The sequence below is a fragment of the Dysidea avara genome, chromosome 5 (genome assembly GCF_963678975.1).
Source record: "Dysidea avara chromosome 5, odDysAvar1.4, whole genome shotgun sequence".
Lineage (NCBI taxonomy): Eukaryota > Metazoa > Porifera > Demospongiae > Dictyoceratida > Dysideidae > Dysidea > Dysidea avara.
This window is the reverse complement of record NC_089276.1, coordinates 3,065,017-3,077,074: the sequence shown is the minus strand read 5'-3', so window position 1 is coordinate 3,077,074 and position 12,058 is coordinate 3,065,017. Positions and strand designations below refer to the sequence as shown.

The window sequence follows — 12,058 nt, the reverse complement described above, 5'->3', positions numbered from 1 at the left end:
ATCGCTTTCATTTCTGAATAGGAACCATGCAGTGTGCTCCTTTTGTAAATATTTGTGTTAATTGTTCACTCAGGCGTGGTCTGGGCCAGTGCGGGTGAGTTTTATGCTGTGACGGCATCATAGGGAGAGTCTCAGACTGCTGGGCTAATCGAGATGTTGAACCTAATGCACATAAACTGATTGTCACTTGATTCCAAGTGATTTTAATGTCATTGGAATAGATTATGATTGTATTTTCCGAGATTTGAATATCAATCACGTGAGTGCCTATTTCATGCATTGGATTGCTCTTTGCGTTTACTGGGCGAGATAGCCGTATCGTTAGGTGTTTATAAGCTTCGTATCGTTGCTGTTGGAGACTGTCTCACTGATGTATCAACCATTCTGGTATTTGTTTGCAAAAATCGCGTCATTTTGGCCGAATTTCAGCATATAGATGGCTCAGCCAGATGGCTAACAAGCTTCAATTATAACATTACTCCGCATGCAGGTACTTTACTTAGTACTGGTCATTGCTGACCCACGGCGCAGTTGCTGCTCTGTTTGTCCTGTGCTCCAGAGCAAGAAACATTTTGTCTGTCGCCAAAAAGCTGCACAGATCGTGCTGCCACCGGAAACTGACCAATAAAATCAAACCACCAATACTTTGAGTTGATGATAGACTACTTGAACAATGTTGAGAGTGAATATCGTGGCATACGAAGAACCCTACGAACTGCTGGAACGAAAAATCACGTGATTTTAAGACATTTGTATCGTTTTCTACCAGAAGAAAGTGACAAACTTGGCTGCCACGCTGGTGTTATTCAAGTTACACTTAGCCTAACACATGACAATAGTTAGGTAGTTGATTGGAGGATATCGATTTTTCGCGTTGCGGACCCTACCATATACCATAATGGTCTATTTAATAGTAACGATATCAAGTTGCCTTGTTTTACAGCGCCGTACAGCGCACCATAGCCTAGCACCTATTGAGGATTTCCAAATCTTTGCAACACGTCCTCGAACACGTCTGAAACGCAAAGCGGAAAAACGTGATCTAGCACGTCACTTCCTGTCCTGCCCCTTACCCATCGACGGTTTAGACCCTTTAGACCGGACCAACGGTTATGATTCAATCAAGTCACTTGTTGATAGATTTTATACTCGTGTGTCAGTGTTTCACTGGTCGCATGGCGTGTTATAGGAATTTTAAATTTCACGTGAACGCATTAATTGCGCTTTTATAGTGTTGCAATGAGGGGTCCGTCACGGGCTGGAATCCCGTACAAGTCATTTGGAATCCCTTGGAATCTCGCACAAAATCTGGAATCTTGCCTTGGAATCTGGAATCTTTTGGTTGATTAAAGTCCGTGAATTTCCGAATAATTCCGGATAATCTAATAGCGTGCAACTCGTGGTATGCAGCTCGAGATGCAGCTATAAGCTTGTTGGTCTGTTATAACTTGCCTTGAGCTGTTAATTTCACTTCGCTTTAAACTTACTGTGTCTATATAGGTGTTTAAGAGCTTTTATGGGTTCAAAAGAGCACGAGTGTAGAGTCGAACTGCTGAATAGTCGAGTCTCGAGTTTTGCCGAGTCTGTAGTTGTGTCTCCGATTAACAGCGAACCACAAGGCGAATCCAGAGCCTATCCCAGGTACAGCGAAGTCTACAATGAGTAGCTAATGAAGTTTAGGTGCCGAGTTAGGTGCGAGTTGAACACGAAGTTGAGCAGCATTGTCTGAGCTCGCCGGCATTCGAGGAGAGTGTCCGAGGCACTGATCGTCTATCCAAGAGAGTAGCTCGAGGTAGCTGTTACCTTTCCACGCATTGCTGTAGGGCTAGCGTGTCATTAATTTTGTTTGAGTACAGGATTTTAATTTTGTTAATTGGATTTCAGTAATTTAAATATTTCTTGGAATCCGGAATCTTGCCTGAAATTTCGTGGGATTCGGAATCTCGTACAGGATTTTAAGGTCGTGGCGGACCCCTCGTGTTGCAAAGATTTGGAAATCCTCAGTAGCAGTCTGCCTAGATCGCGAGAGGTATGAGGGCCCCGCTGATTTCTTCTTGTGTGAGTAGCTACGTGTTGTGTACTTGGTTGTGTAAGTGATAAGGGTTGTGTAAGTGATAAGGGTTATTGTAAGTACACCAAGGGCCTGAAGGTAACACGTTCCTGTATCAGGTTTTGTTCTTTTGTGTGTGCCCGCTCTCCATGACAAGCTATAGGACCAAATTGTGTAATTATTTATCCCACTAAGTAGGGACCTGCAGAAATTCTACTGAAGCCTGACTAAATTACAGAGAACCCCTCAAAAAGCACACCCTAAAATGTAGACACTGATAATCCAAGGGGGTGGCACTCCAGTATACCCTGTACTCTGATCTTCGTCCTTGGTCAAAACGAAAGTCAAGCAAGACATATGCAGTAGGTCAAAAGACAAGCTTCGTTTGTAAAGTGTATACCGCAATTGATACTTTAAGAGTTATAATTTTACAAAAATATGCAAGGATTTGGTCAAGTGTGGATTTTAGTGTAAGTCAAGGCTTATTTTTTCTGTTTTGACCGAAGATGAAGATCGGGGTACGGGTATATTGGAGTGCCACCCCCTTGTAACCTTTAAGTTACAGTAATTTTTCATAATCCCAAGTGCATCAGTGTACGCATATCAAGACTACATGCCAGTTAGAACACCAAGCATGATTTTGAGGTGACTGGAATAGACAGGTAGTGGAAATCATCAAAATTTCCCCATTAATACACACACTTTTCCCCACTATATAAAGTACGTGAGGTAGTTACAGTAGTTGCACCGTCTAAGTGGTGTCAGCAGCTAGGAGTACCGAAGGGACCAACTTTGGTCCAACGTTCTGCTCCGCAGCAATAGCAATGGCCTCATCAAGTAATCCAGTCAGTTTAGCCCTTCTTTCCCCTTCACAATAACCGCTTGGGAAATAGAATTCACTTAGATTTTTTTTTTGCATCAGCTACTTTTTAGGCCTGGCTCATGGGCTATGAAGTCTGAGGGTTTTCTAACAAGCATGAATACTAAACAGTCATGATTATACAAGGAGGAGTGAGTTAGCTGTTTCATGATCAAGCTAAGCAGTCTTATATGCAATTTAAGCACGTAGCACTAAATCCTTTGTGTATTCACCCATAGTAATTTTGTAACATAAAAAATTTGTCCATATAAGTTTCCAACTGTAGCCTGTACATCAAACACCCACCATTGCAACTCTACCTTTTATTTTGCACAGTATATACAAACCTGGTAATAAGTGAAGGTGTTCGCTGTTCTGATTGGTCAGCATCCATGCATACTATTGTGTTTTTATACATTTGGCCACAGATAGATCACAATGACTGAAAGACTATATTTTAGTGTCAAGGTGTTAATTACTTGATTAAAGTAACCTAGCTCGTTTAAGTAGGGGTGCATGCCCAAAGCTGGCTGCAGAGTTTGCTTGTCTGTAAAGTTTTTGTTAGAATAGCATGTCTAATGCTGTGTTGTGGGCTTACAGGGTTCTGAGTCATGTTGATAACTAAAATGCAAGTGCAATTGTATGCACATATGTACTTGAGTAAAATAGTTAACTACAATTTTGCAGATCATTATTTAGGGATATGTGCTGCACTTCTATCCAAAGTGGTATTCGGTAGCAGCTATTTAATCAATCAATTCAAAAAATGTCATTGATGTGTAGCGTCCTGAGTAGACTTCTGTCAAGGCTGTGTTAGAGTTTCAATTTTTGTAATTATTTGAAGTCAGATACTACACTAGTATGGCTGGTAGAACCTGATGCATGAATAGTATAATGATGACATACCAATGTAATAAAGTGTCCCTTCAAGCCCCACCCCCTCCCCCACTTGCAGTCTATATGCAATGTAAACCATATGTGTGCACGTAAATTATGATTGCTTGCTTCCATTGCATATAAGTGTACAAGTTTTATTCTGTGTGTCTTTTAATTACAGCCTGTTGGAATACCCTACACACACACTGTAGATGCAGAGTGACTGTCAAGGTAAAAAATATATCCTGGACACTAAGTGATTGTGCAAAAAGTATGTAGAATTTAAATAGTATGGGTTTGTGCATGCATACAAGAAGAAGGCTTTACATCATGCATACACCATGTTTTGTATGAGGTAGACCAAGTCTCTGTCCCAGGTCGCTATTGTCTATGGCCTATCCACATCCTCTCAAGTATGTAACATGGGGTGTATGTTAGGAAAGTTGAGCAAGTGTTTAAATAAAATTCAAGTACTATCAAATATGTACTAAAGTGGACTTCAGTATAAGTACTCATGTACTTGGACCCATGTCTGGTATTTGTGTGCGTGCATGCGTGTGTGTGTCTGTGTGTGTTATGTGAGGCAGCATAGCCAAGTGGTTAGTGTGTTGGCCTAGTAATCAAATGGTTGCAGCTTGGATTCTAGGTTATGCCAAATTGGTGTTGCTGAGCAATAAACTTTACTCACATTGTTTCAGTATACCCAGCTGTTTAAGTAGGAACCTGGTGACCTGATGTAAACTGGGGAAGCAAATGCCAAATGTCCATGTCTCACACAATGGGTGTAGGACTTCAGCCGTCGACACCTTCATCTGTGAGACACGGTACAGTCTCCTACAGGTTACTAGTCCTGCCCACGAAGATTTGATTAGTTCACAGTGTGTGTGTGTAGTGTGTGTATGTGTGTGTGTGTAGTGTGTGTATGTGTGTGTGTAGTGTGTGTGAGAGAGAGAGAGAGAGAGAGAGAGAGAGAAGAGAAGAGAGAGAGAGAGAGAGAAGAGAAGAGAGAGAGAGAGAGAGAAGAGAAGAGAGAGAGAGAGAGAGAAGAGAAGAGAGAGAGAGAGAGAGAAGAGAAGAGAGAGAGAGAAGAGAGAGAGAGAGGTGTGTAATCGAAAGGTCAATTCCACTTTGGTGTTGTCGTTTCCTTGAGCAAGAAACTTTACTCACGTTGCTCCAGTCTACCCAGCTGTATAATGAAGACCTGGTGACCTGCTGTCAACTGGGGAAGCAGTCCACCCAGCTGTGTGCCCACACCTTTGTCTTTGAGACATGGTACATACAGCCTCTTGAGGGCTACTAGTCCTACGCCAGGAGGATTTGCCTGCACAAACTCCAAGTGAAGCACCTGGGTAGAGTACAGACCTGTGTCCCAGTACTAGTTGACTGGGTGGGTGTGACTGTGCCTGCACGGTAGCCGAAGGTTTTTCTTTGTGTGTGTGTGTGTCTACTCTGTGTGTGTCCAGTGTGTCTTACGTGTGCGGTGAGTTTGTGTGTCTTGCGTGTGCCCCCTGTGTGTGTGGTGAGTTTTTGTCAGAGGTGCGTGGTGGTCAAATCCAGCCATTACCAATGGTCAAATATATAAAGTACATAATAACATAGAAAAACACAAAAGGTAAAAGTTATAAACTCATAATACATCAGACTGAGTTAACAGGGTGTTGTTCTCTCTGTTTTTGATTCCTCATCAGAAATATGTAGCTACTATAGATTTTTCTTAATTAAGTACTATTTGCTTTTATCCCTTTCACAACCTCAGGTTGGTCAAGCTGATACAAAAAATCTTGTCATTCCTTGTGATTCCCTTGTCCAATACAAATACATGAGTTTTTGCCCTATTATATAGAAAACACAAAAGTACATCAGCACCCATAATCTCTACAGCACATTGTGCAATGAAAGAAAGCCCTTAAATTTCCCTATACAATGCCACTCGTATTGTGGTTGTAACACACAGTATTGTTGGACAGTATGCCAAACCATACAAGTGCTAATTTCACATCCCATAAAATATTTTTATGATGTGATAAATTGTTGCATTTTATTACATCACGGCGAACTTGTAATAATCTTCTAATGGTATAATTGTAAACAGGTATGGTGGAGTTTCGACTTATTTCCCATTTATTTTTCATTTCTCAAATATTTTCTCACTTTCCCAAATATTCCTCATTTCTCACTTATTTTCTTGATTATTTCTCAGTTATTTCTCACTACTCAGTTGCCTTCCCTCAGTTAGCTTCCCATTTCTCAGTTACCTTCTCAATTATTTCCCATTTCTCAGTTACCCACTTGGTTATTTCTCGGTTACCTTCTCGATTATTTCCCAGTTATTTCTCAACTAGATGGCATTCATTGAACAATGTGGTGGACTGTGTGGCTCACTTACTCTGGGAACAGCATGATCCTGTACTGTCAAATGACCAACTCAGCAGAGTGGAGGCTAGAGAAAGTTGGCTACTGGGAGATGATCATGACGATGAGGTTACCCAATAATTAGCAGTACAAATTTGGAACCAGCTGGGTGCTTATGTGGCTGACAATGAAATGAAAACAGATGCTTTGTAGCTATAAGAATGATTAATTTTTGTGATGTGACATGAAGCACACGAGCATTGTTGTATGTAGTTTATAACATTTACACATTCTCAAATTATGGGAAACGCACAATGTTAGAGTCTGTGTTGAATAAGTTACGAACATAAGGAATGGGATAATGGGTGTACATGGTGGGGAATATTGTTGAGTGTCCAGGATGTACTATATTTGGTGAGGTTATTCCAGCAGCAGTGGTGTATGAAAAAGGGAGATGTTATCGCATTCATCCATGACAAGAAGCTATTAGCAACTGTGGTAGTTGTGAAGCTTGTTGATGAAGACCCTAAAGATTAGGCTGGGTTATTTGATATGTGGGTATGTACTGTCGAACAGTTTATTAAACTGATGACCAATGTTATAGGTATCAGAGTCACTGGAGAGTTCTTGAAGCAATCTATTCTGTAACTAAAGGCATGGGTGCTAAAGTGACAATCTTGTGCCACCATTTGCTTAACAGCAGAAGAAATGGCCTTGTCAAGTAGCTCTAAAGTATCCTCTTATTCGTTCATAGTAACACGCAGGAATTGAGGATCCAATGGTGGAAATGAGCTCACTATATCCAATTTGATAATTTGACTAAGGATTGTGGATCTAGAGAAAATTACCAACAAGAAAACTTGATGTTGCAAAACAAACATTATTGATCATCTTGCTAGAAACAATGAACAAAACTGCAGTAATAAAGATTAACAGATAGCAGGTATATCTAGTATATTTAAACTTCATAAGGGTCCTATAAGACCATTACTCCTTAATTTCTATATAGGAATTTTTTACATATATACTCAATAAGTATTGTCTTACATACATTGAAAACTCCATCCACCAACCAGCACCATTTTCACAGCTGCCTCCACCATGCTTCATTCTGCTACATTGATACAAAGTATAATATTTAATACAAAAACACAGGTTGTGATTAAACCATTACTTTTAGCATGTTTGGCATACACTTCCAGGGCAAACCCAGGGGAGGTATTTAAGTTTTTGAGACCTCTTCCATCAACTTCAAAGGTAGTAGATAAATTACATAGCTGAAAGAGTCGAAATACTCTAATAGATAAGTCACAGAATCCATAATAGAGCAATCAGACAAATATGAAAGTACACTACTAGTGGTCCCTCTGTTATCAGAACTCGTTGGTGTGTTCAGATATAGCTAGTATGTACAAGTTTGACTGAGAAAACAGGTTAAAAGATAATTGTCAAGAGATACAATTTCAGCAGCCAATCAGATGATTAATGGTGACATTAAAGGTGTCAAAGGCAGACATGTGTGGTTTGGCTTCATTACAAGTTTGAAAAAGTGTCATAAACTATGGCTCCCATGGTGACAATTTTGAGTGGTCATAAATGTGTAACTAAAGACATTTGAATGAAACGATTTTTAGTGGGTCAAGCAGTACTACAAATGAGCCAGATTTCAAGAACTATCACAATTCTATCAATGAGTTATTAAATATTTTTAGAGCTCAGCTCCGCATGTAAACGTTATAGCCTTGTTCAATTACTAATAGAAGCACACAGTAGACAAAATGCTCTAATAGAACAGTCATTTCTATCATTCAGATAATGGAATGTTTGATAAATCAGTGGCCAGATAATGGGGGGTCCACTATAAGATGTGATTATTATGCATGTGATTCTGTGACTAGCAACTACAGTACAGTATACAGAGCAGTATAATGATGTTCCTAATCCCTGATAATATTATGACATATGTACGTCTGGTTGATACACTGGTAAATAATGGTCTACATGGTCAAATATTTATTCTTCATGTCTATGAATCAATACATTATAGCAGGCTACCTGCAAGAATTCTATTTTCAGTACAGTATTAGATGTTATAAATCACTCAAGTGATTTTGGTACTCACGTCGGTATAGTAACCACAACAGAACTTTCCCCAGAAAATAAACTAGAGCGGTAAAACTGTCAATTTGCTACCAACATTAAAATCAATTTATTAATTATGCTATATACATTCTTTTTACCACATCAAAAGAATTTTGAGTAATGTAATTGCCAACAAAGGCATGAACATGTTCATTGCAGTATTGCTACTACATTGTGCTAGGATGGAAATACCATACAGAAAGTTTATCTTTATACAGTATATAACTGCTATCCTACCAGTTCAAATCTTGGTTACCACAACTAATGATGCAAACTGCATGTGTAGTAGTAGTAGTAGCTGCAATCTGATTGGCTTTATTATTTATTATACTCTGTACTGTGCAGGAATCACATGTAATTATAATGCACAGGTGTCATTACAAAACTCAGTATACATGGGAATAAGAGTTAATAATTTTCCCCCCTCCACTATTATTAACTCTTGATAGGAGTGTTAGTTATGTTCTGAGGTATTGGTTCCATAGTTGAATTACTGTACTGTAGTATAACCTAAATATTTCAAGGGGAAATGTTTTTGCTTTTTCAAGGTTTTCAGGCTTAACAGTGAAAATTTTATCCTTGAAAATTTTAGACCTCCATATAGTACATAATTATGAGATTGTTTGCAAATCTGCAAAATATATATATATTTTTTTTTTTACTCAACTTCAAAAGGAATGAGGCCATTTGGTATAATTCAATGTATACAGGCTAGGATGAATATTCTATCTCTGACTTGCTAGCTTAGCTAGGCGATGTCTATTGAATGTTATGCACGTACCCGAAATAATAATGGTGGTAGTCATGTGATACAGGATCACGTGTACCTAGATAGCATCATGGCTTTATTATTAGTCTTGGGCCACCCGCCTATGGCCCTATGTGCAAAAAGTAAGGGTCTAGTGAAATACAGATCCCATATCATTTCAATTAGACAGTGTACGTAACAGCTGGTTATGTCAGATGATTGCCCTGAAATTCAGACTTGTGTGTGAACATCAATTCATTAGCATGCATTAATTGGCTAGCATGAAATTTCAGTGCTAGAAAGGACATGGGATTTGTATTTCACCAGACCCTTACTTCTTGCAAAGGGGCAGTTCAATCTCAGTCGTGCAGCTTTCAAAGTGCAATTAGTAGTGGGGGTTAAAGTCTTAAATGTCCAAAAAACACAAGCTCTAAAGGTGAAGTCTTCCAGACAAGTCAGTTTGTTAGCACTTTAGAGTATCAGTATAGCTATACATTGTGGTACTGCAGATCACCGTACTATGCTTCATGTAAGAATTAGTTGTCTTTGACTGACCTTTCATTGTTTTCATATAACCTATTATTACCATTATCAAATCGACCTACCTACCCAGATTTGGGCTGGTACTGTATCCTCCAGCATGTCATTATCTGATTCTCCTGACTGCTCCTCAACCCATAAACTGATCTCAGTGTTCTCTGTAAGGCAATGAAACAGTTTAAGCATGTTCACATGAAAAACGCTCCTCTTTCTCCTTCTGTCGTGCATGTCAATCAAGCAGTCCACTTCTCCAATACGTTTCACCACCTCATATGGGCCTTGCCACTGAGCTAACAACTTACTAGTAGAGGTGGGGAGTAGGACTAACACTTGGTCTCCTGGCTGAAATTCTCTGTGTCTTGCATTCTTATCATACCAGAACTTCTGGTCCATCTGAGCCTTTGTCAGATTCTGCTCTACTAATTTTGACATCTGTTGTAACTTTTCTCTAATGTCTAGGATGTATGACACCACACTAACATCTTGGGACTCTGCTGCTTGCCAGCACTCTTTTAATACTGACAGTGGTCCTCTGACACTCCGTCCACATAACAGTTCAAATGGTGAGAACCCTGTAGATGCTTGGGGAACTTCTCTATAAGCAAAAAGAACATATGGCAGTAACTTGTCCCAATCTTTACCTTCCTTATCAATAACTTTCCTTAACATCAGCTTGAGGGTTTGGTTGAATCGTTCTACCAGCCCATCAGTTTGTGGGTGGTATGGACTAGTTCGTATTCCCTGCACCCTCAACAGTCTGTAGAGCTCCATTAGGAGTTTAGATGTGAAGTAGCTACCTTGGTCTGTCAAGATGCTCTGAGGAATGCCAACACGAGCAAACAACTTAATCAGTTCTTCAGCAATGTTCTCAGCATCTATACTCTGAACTGGTATGGCCTCCGGATAACGTGTGGCATAGTCACATATCACTAACACATAGCGATTTCCACTGCGGCTTCTGGGTAATGGACCAACTATGTCCATGGCTATTTTCTGGAATGGAGTTGCAACAATTGGTAGTGGCACTAGAGGAGCTTTGGGCACTTTCTTGTGACCAGACTTCTGGCACTGTGGACAACAACGACAAAACTCCTCCACATCTTTGCATAAGGTTGGCCAAAAAAATTGCTGTGCCACTCTCTGTCTAGTTTTGTCCTTTCCCAGATGGCCAGCCAACGGAATATTGTGAGCCAGTTCTAACACTTTTGAACGACATTGTACAGGTAAGACTAATTGTTCTATCACAAGTTCTGGTGCTTTCTTGGATGGCTTCCACTGGTGGTATAGCAGCCCATCATTCCAATAGAACTGACCTACAGAGAGAGAATCAGGGTTAGTTGCAAACTTACGTGCTCCAGCCAAAGTAGTATCTTCTCGCTGTAGTCTCCTCAACTCATCTGTAGATACACTCAGTGGGGGTGTCGGTGCCTGCTGTGCTAATGTCTGTGTCTGTGATGATGTTGACAGTCTGCACGCTTCTGGCTTCTGGTCTTCTTAGGTTTATCTCTGGTTAACAAAAATAGTTCTTCATCAAATTCACTGCCAACAAGAGGCACACTTGGCTTCACCCCACACTGTTGTTCACTCTCTTCCATAGCCACATCTTGTGTTTGTCTGAGAGACTGAGCCCTAGTCACTACCATTAAACTCTGTTCTGAAGTATATGGCCGGACATCAGCTATACCCCACAAATTGGCCAACTCTGGCACATCGGTGCCTAACAATACTGGCACTGGGAGTGTTTGGATACTGCTGCTTCCACACTCAGTAGTAGTCCGTCTACCTCCATCTCCAGTTTAGCCACCGGATACAGTACGGTGTCACCATGGGCACATCTAATGGTGATAGCATCTCCTTTAAGGTACTGTCCTTCATGGACCAGGTCCTCTCTCACCATGGTTCTGCTACAACCTGTATCTAACACAATGTTATCAACAGTAATGTCACCAATTTGGCCACTCTGACACACAGAGGAAGCCTTACTAACTGATAATTGCTGCTGCTCACCTCTACAGAACATATTTGCCTTCGTCGGATTTGCCGGACAAGTGGTTGCAATGTGGCCTCTTTCTCCATAATTGTAGCACTCCACATGGCTTAGTTCTGTAGACTTCCCCTTAGAGTCAGCTGCACTAATGCCACTCTTACTCTTTGGTTCCTTAAACACGTCCATTCTCACCACAGAATTGGCTTCTGTCTTTATTCTCACTTCTGTTCCCCGGACAGTCTTTAGCAAAGTGTCCTGTCCGATCACAACTATAGCATCGCTTCTGATTAACAACAGGCAGCTTGTGGTCACTACCTCCTACAGCACCTATTGTTTGCCTGGTCTGTACATATTCATCAGCAAGTTCACTAGCTTCCTGGCAGGTTTTTGGCTTCTTATCTCGCACCCATGCCCGCATGTCCGGTGGTAGAGCTTCCAGCAGCTGTTCGAGGCCAATCATCTCCTTCATTAGAGCCATTGTAGTACATTCTCGAAGCCACTTGT

General features: G+C 40.5%; 1 long non-coding RNA gene across 2 annotated transcripts; it reads left to right on the top strand.

The window, feature by feature from the left end:
• The first annotated feature begins 1,412 nt into the window (after window positions 1-1,412).
• On the top strand, window positions 1,413-6,511 carry LOC136256584 (uncharacterized). 2 transcript variants are annotated; one of them, XR_010701556.1, is made up of 4 exons: window positions 1,413-1,641; window positions 1,693-2,058; window positions 3,967-4,016; window positions 6,128-6,511. It is a non-coding gene; the product is annotated as an uncharacterized lncRNA (long non-coding RNA). The 2 variants fall into 2 exon arrangements; XR_010701555.1 differs by having other exon boundaries at window positions 1,436-2,058.
• The last annotated feature ends 5,547 nt before the right edge of the window (window positions 6,512-12,058 follow it).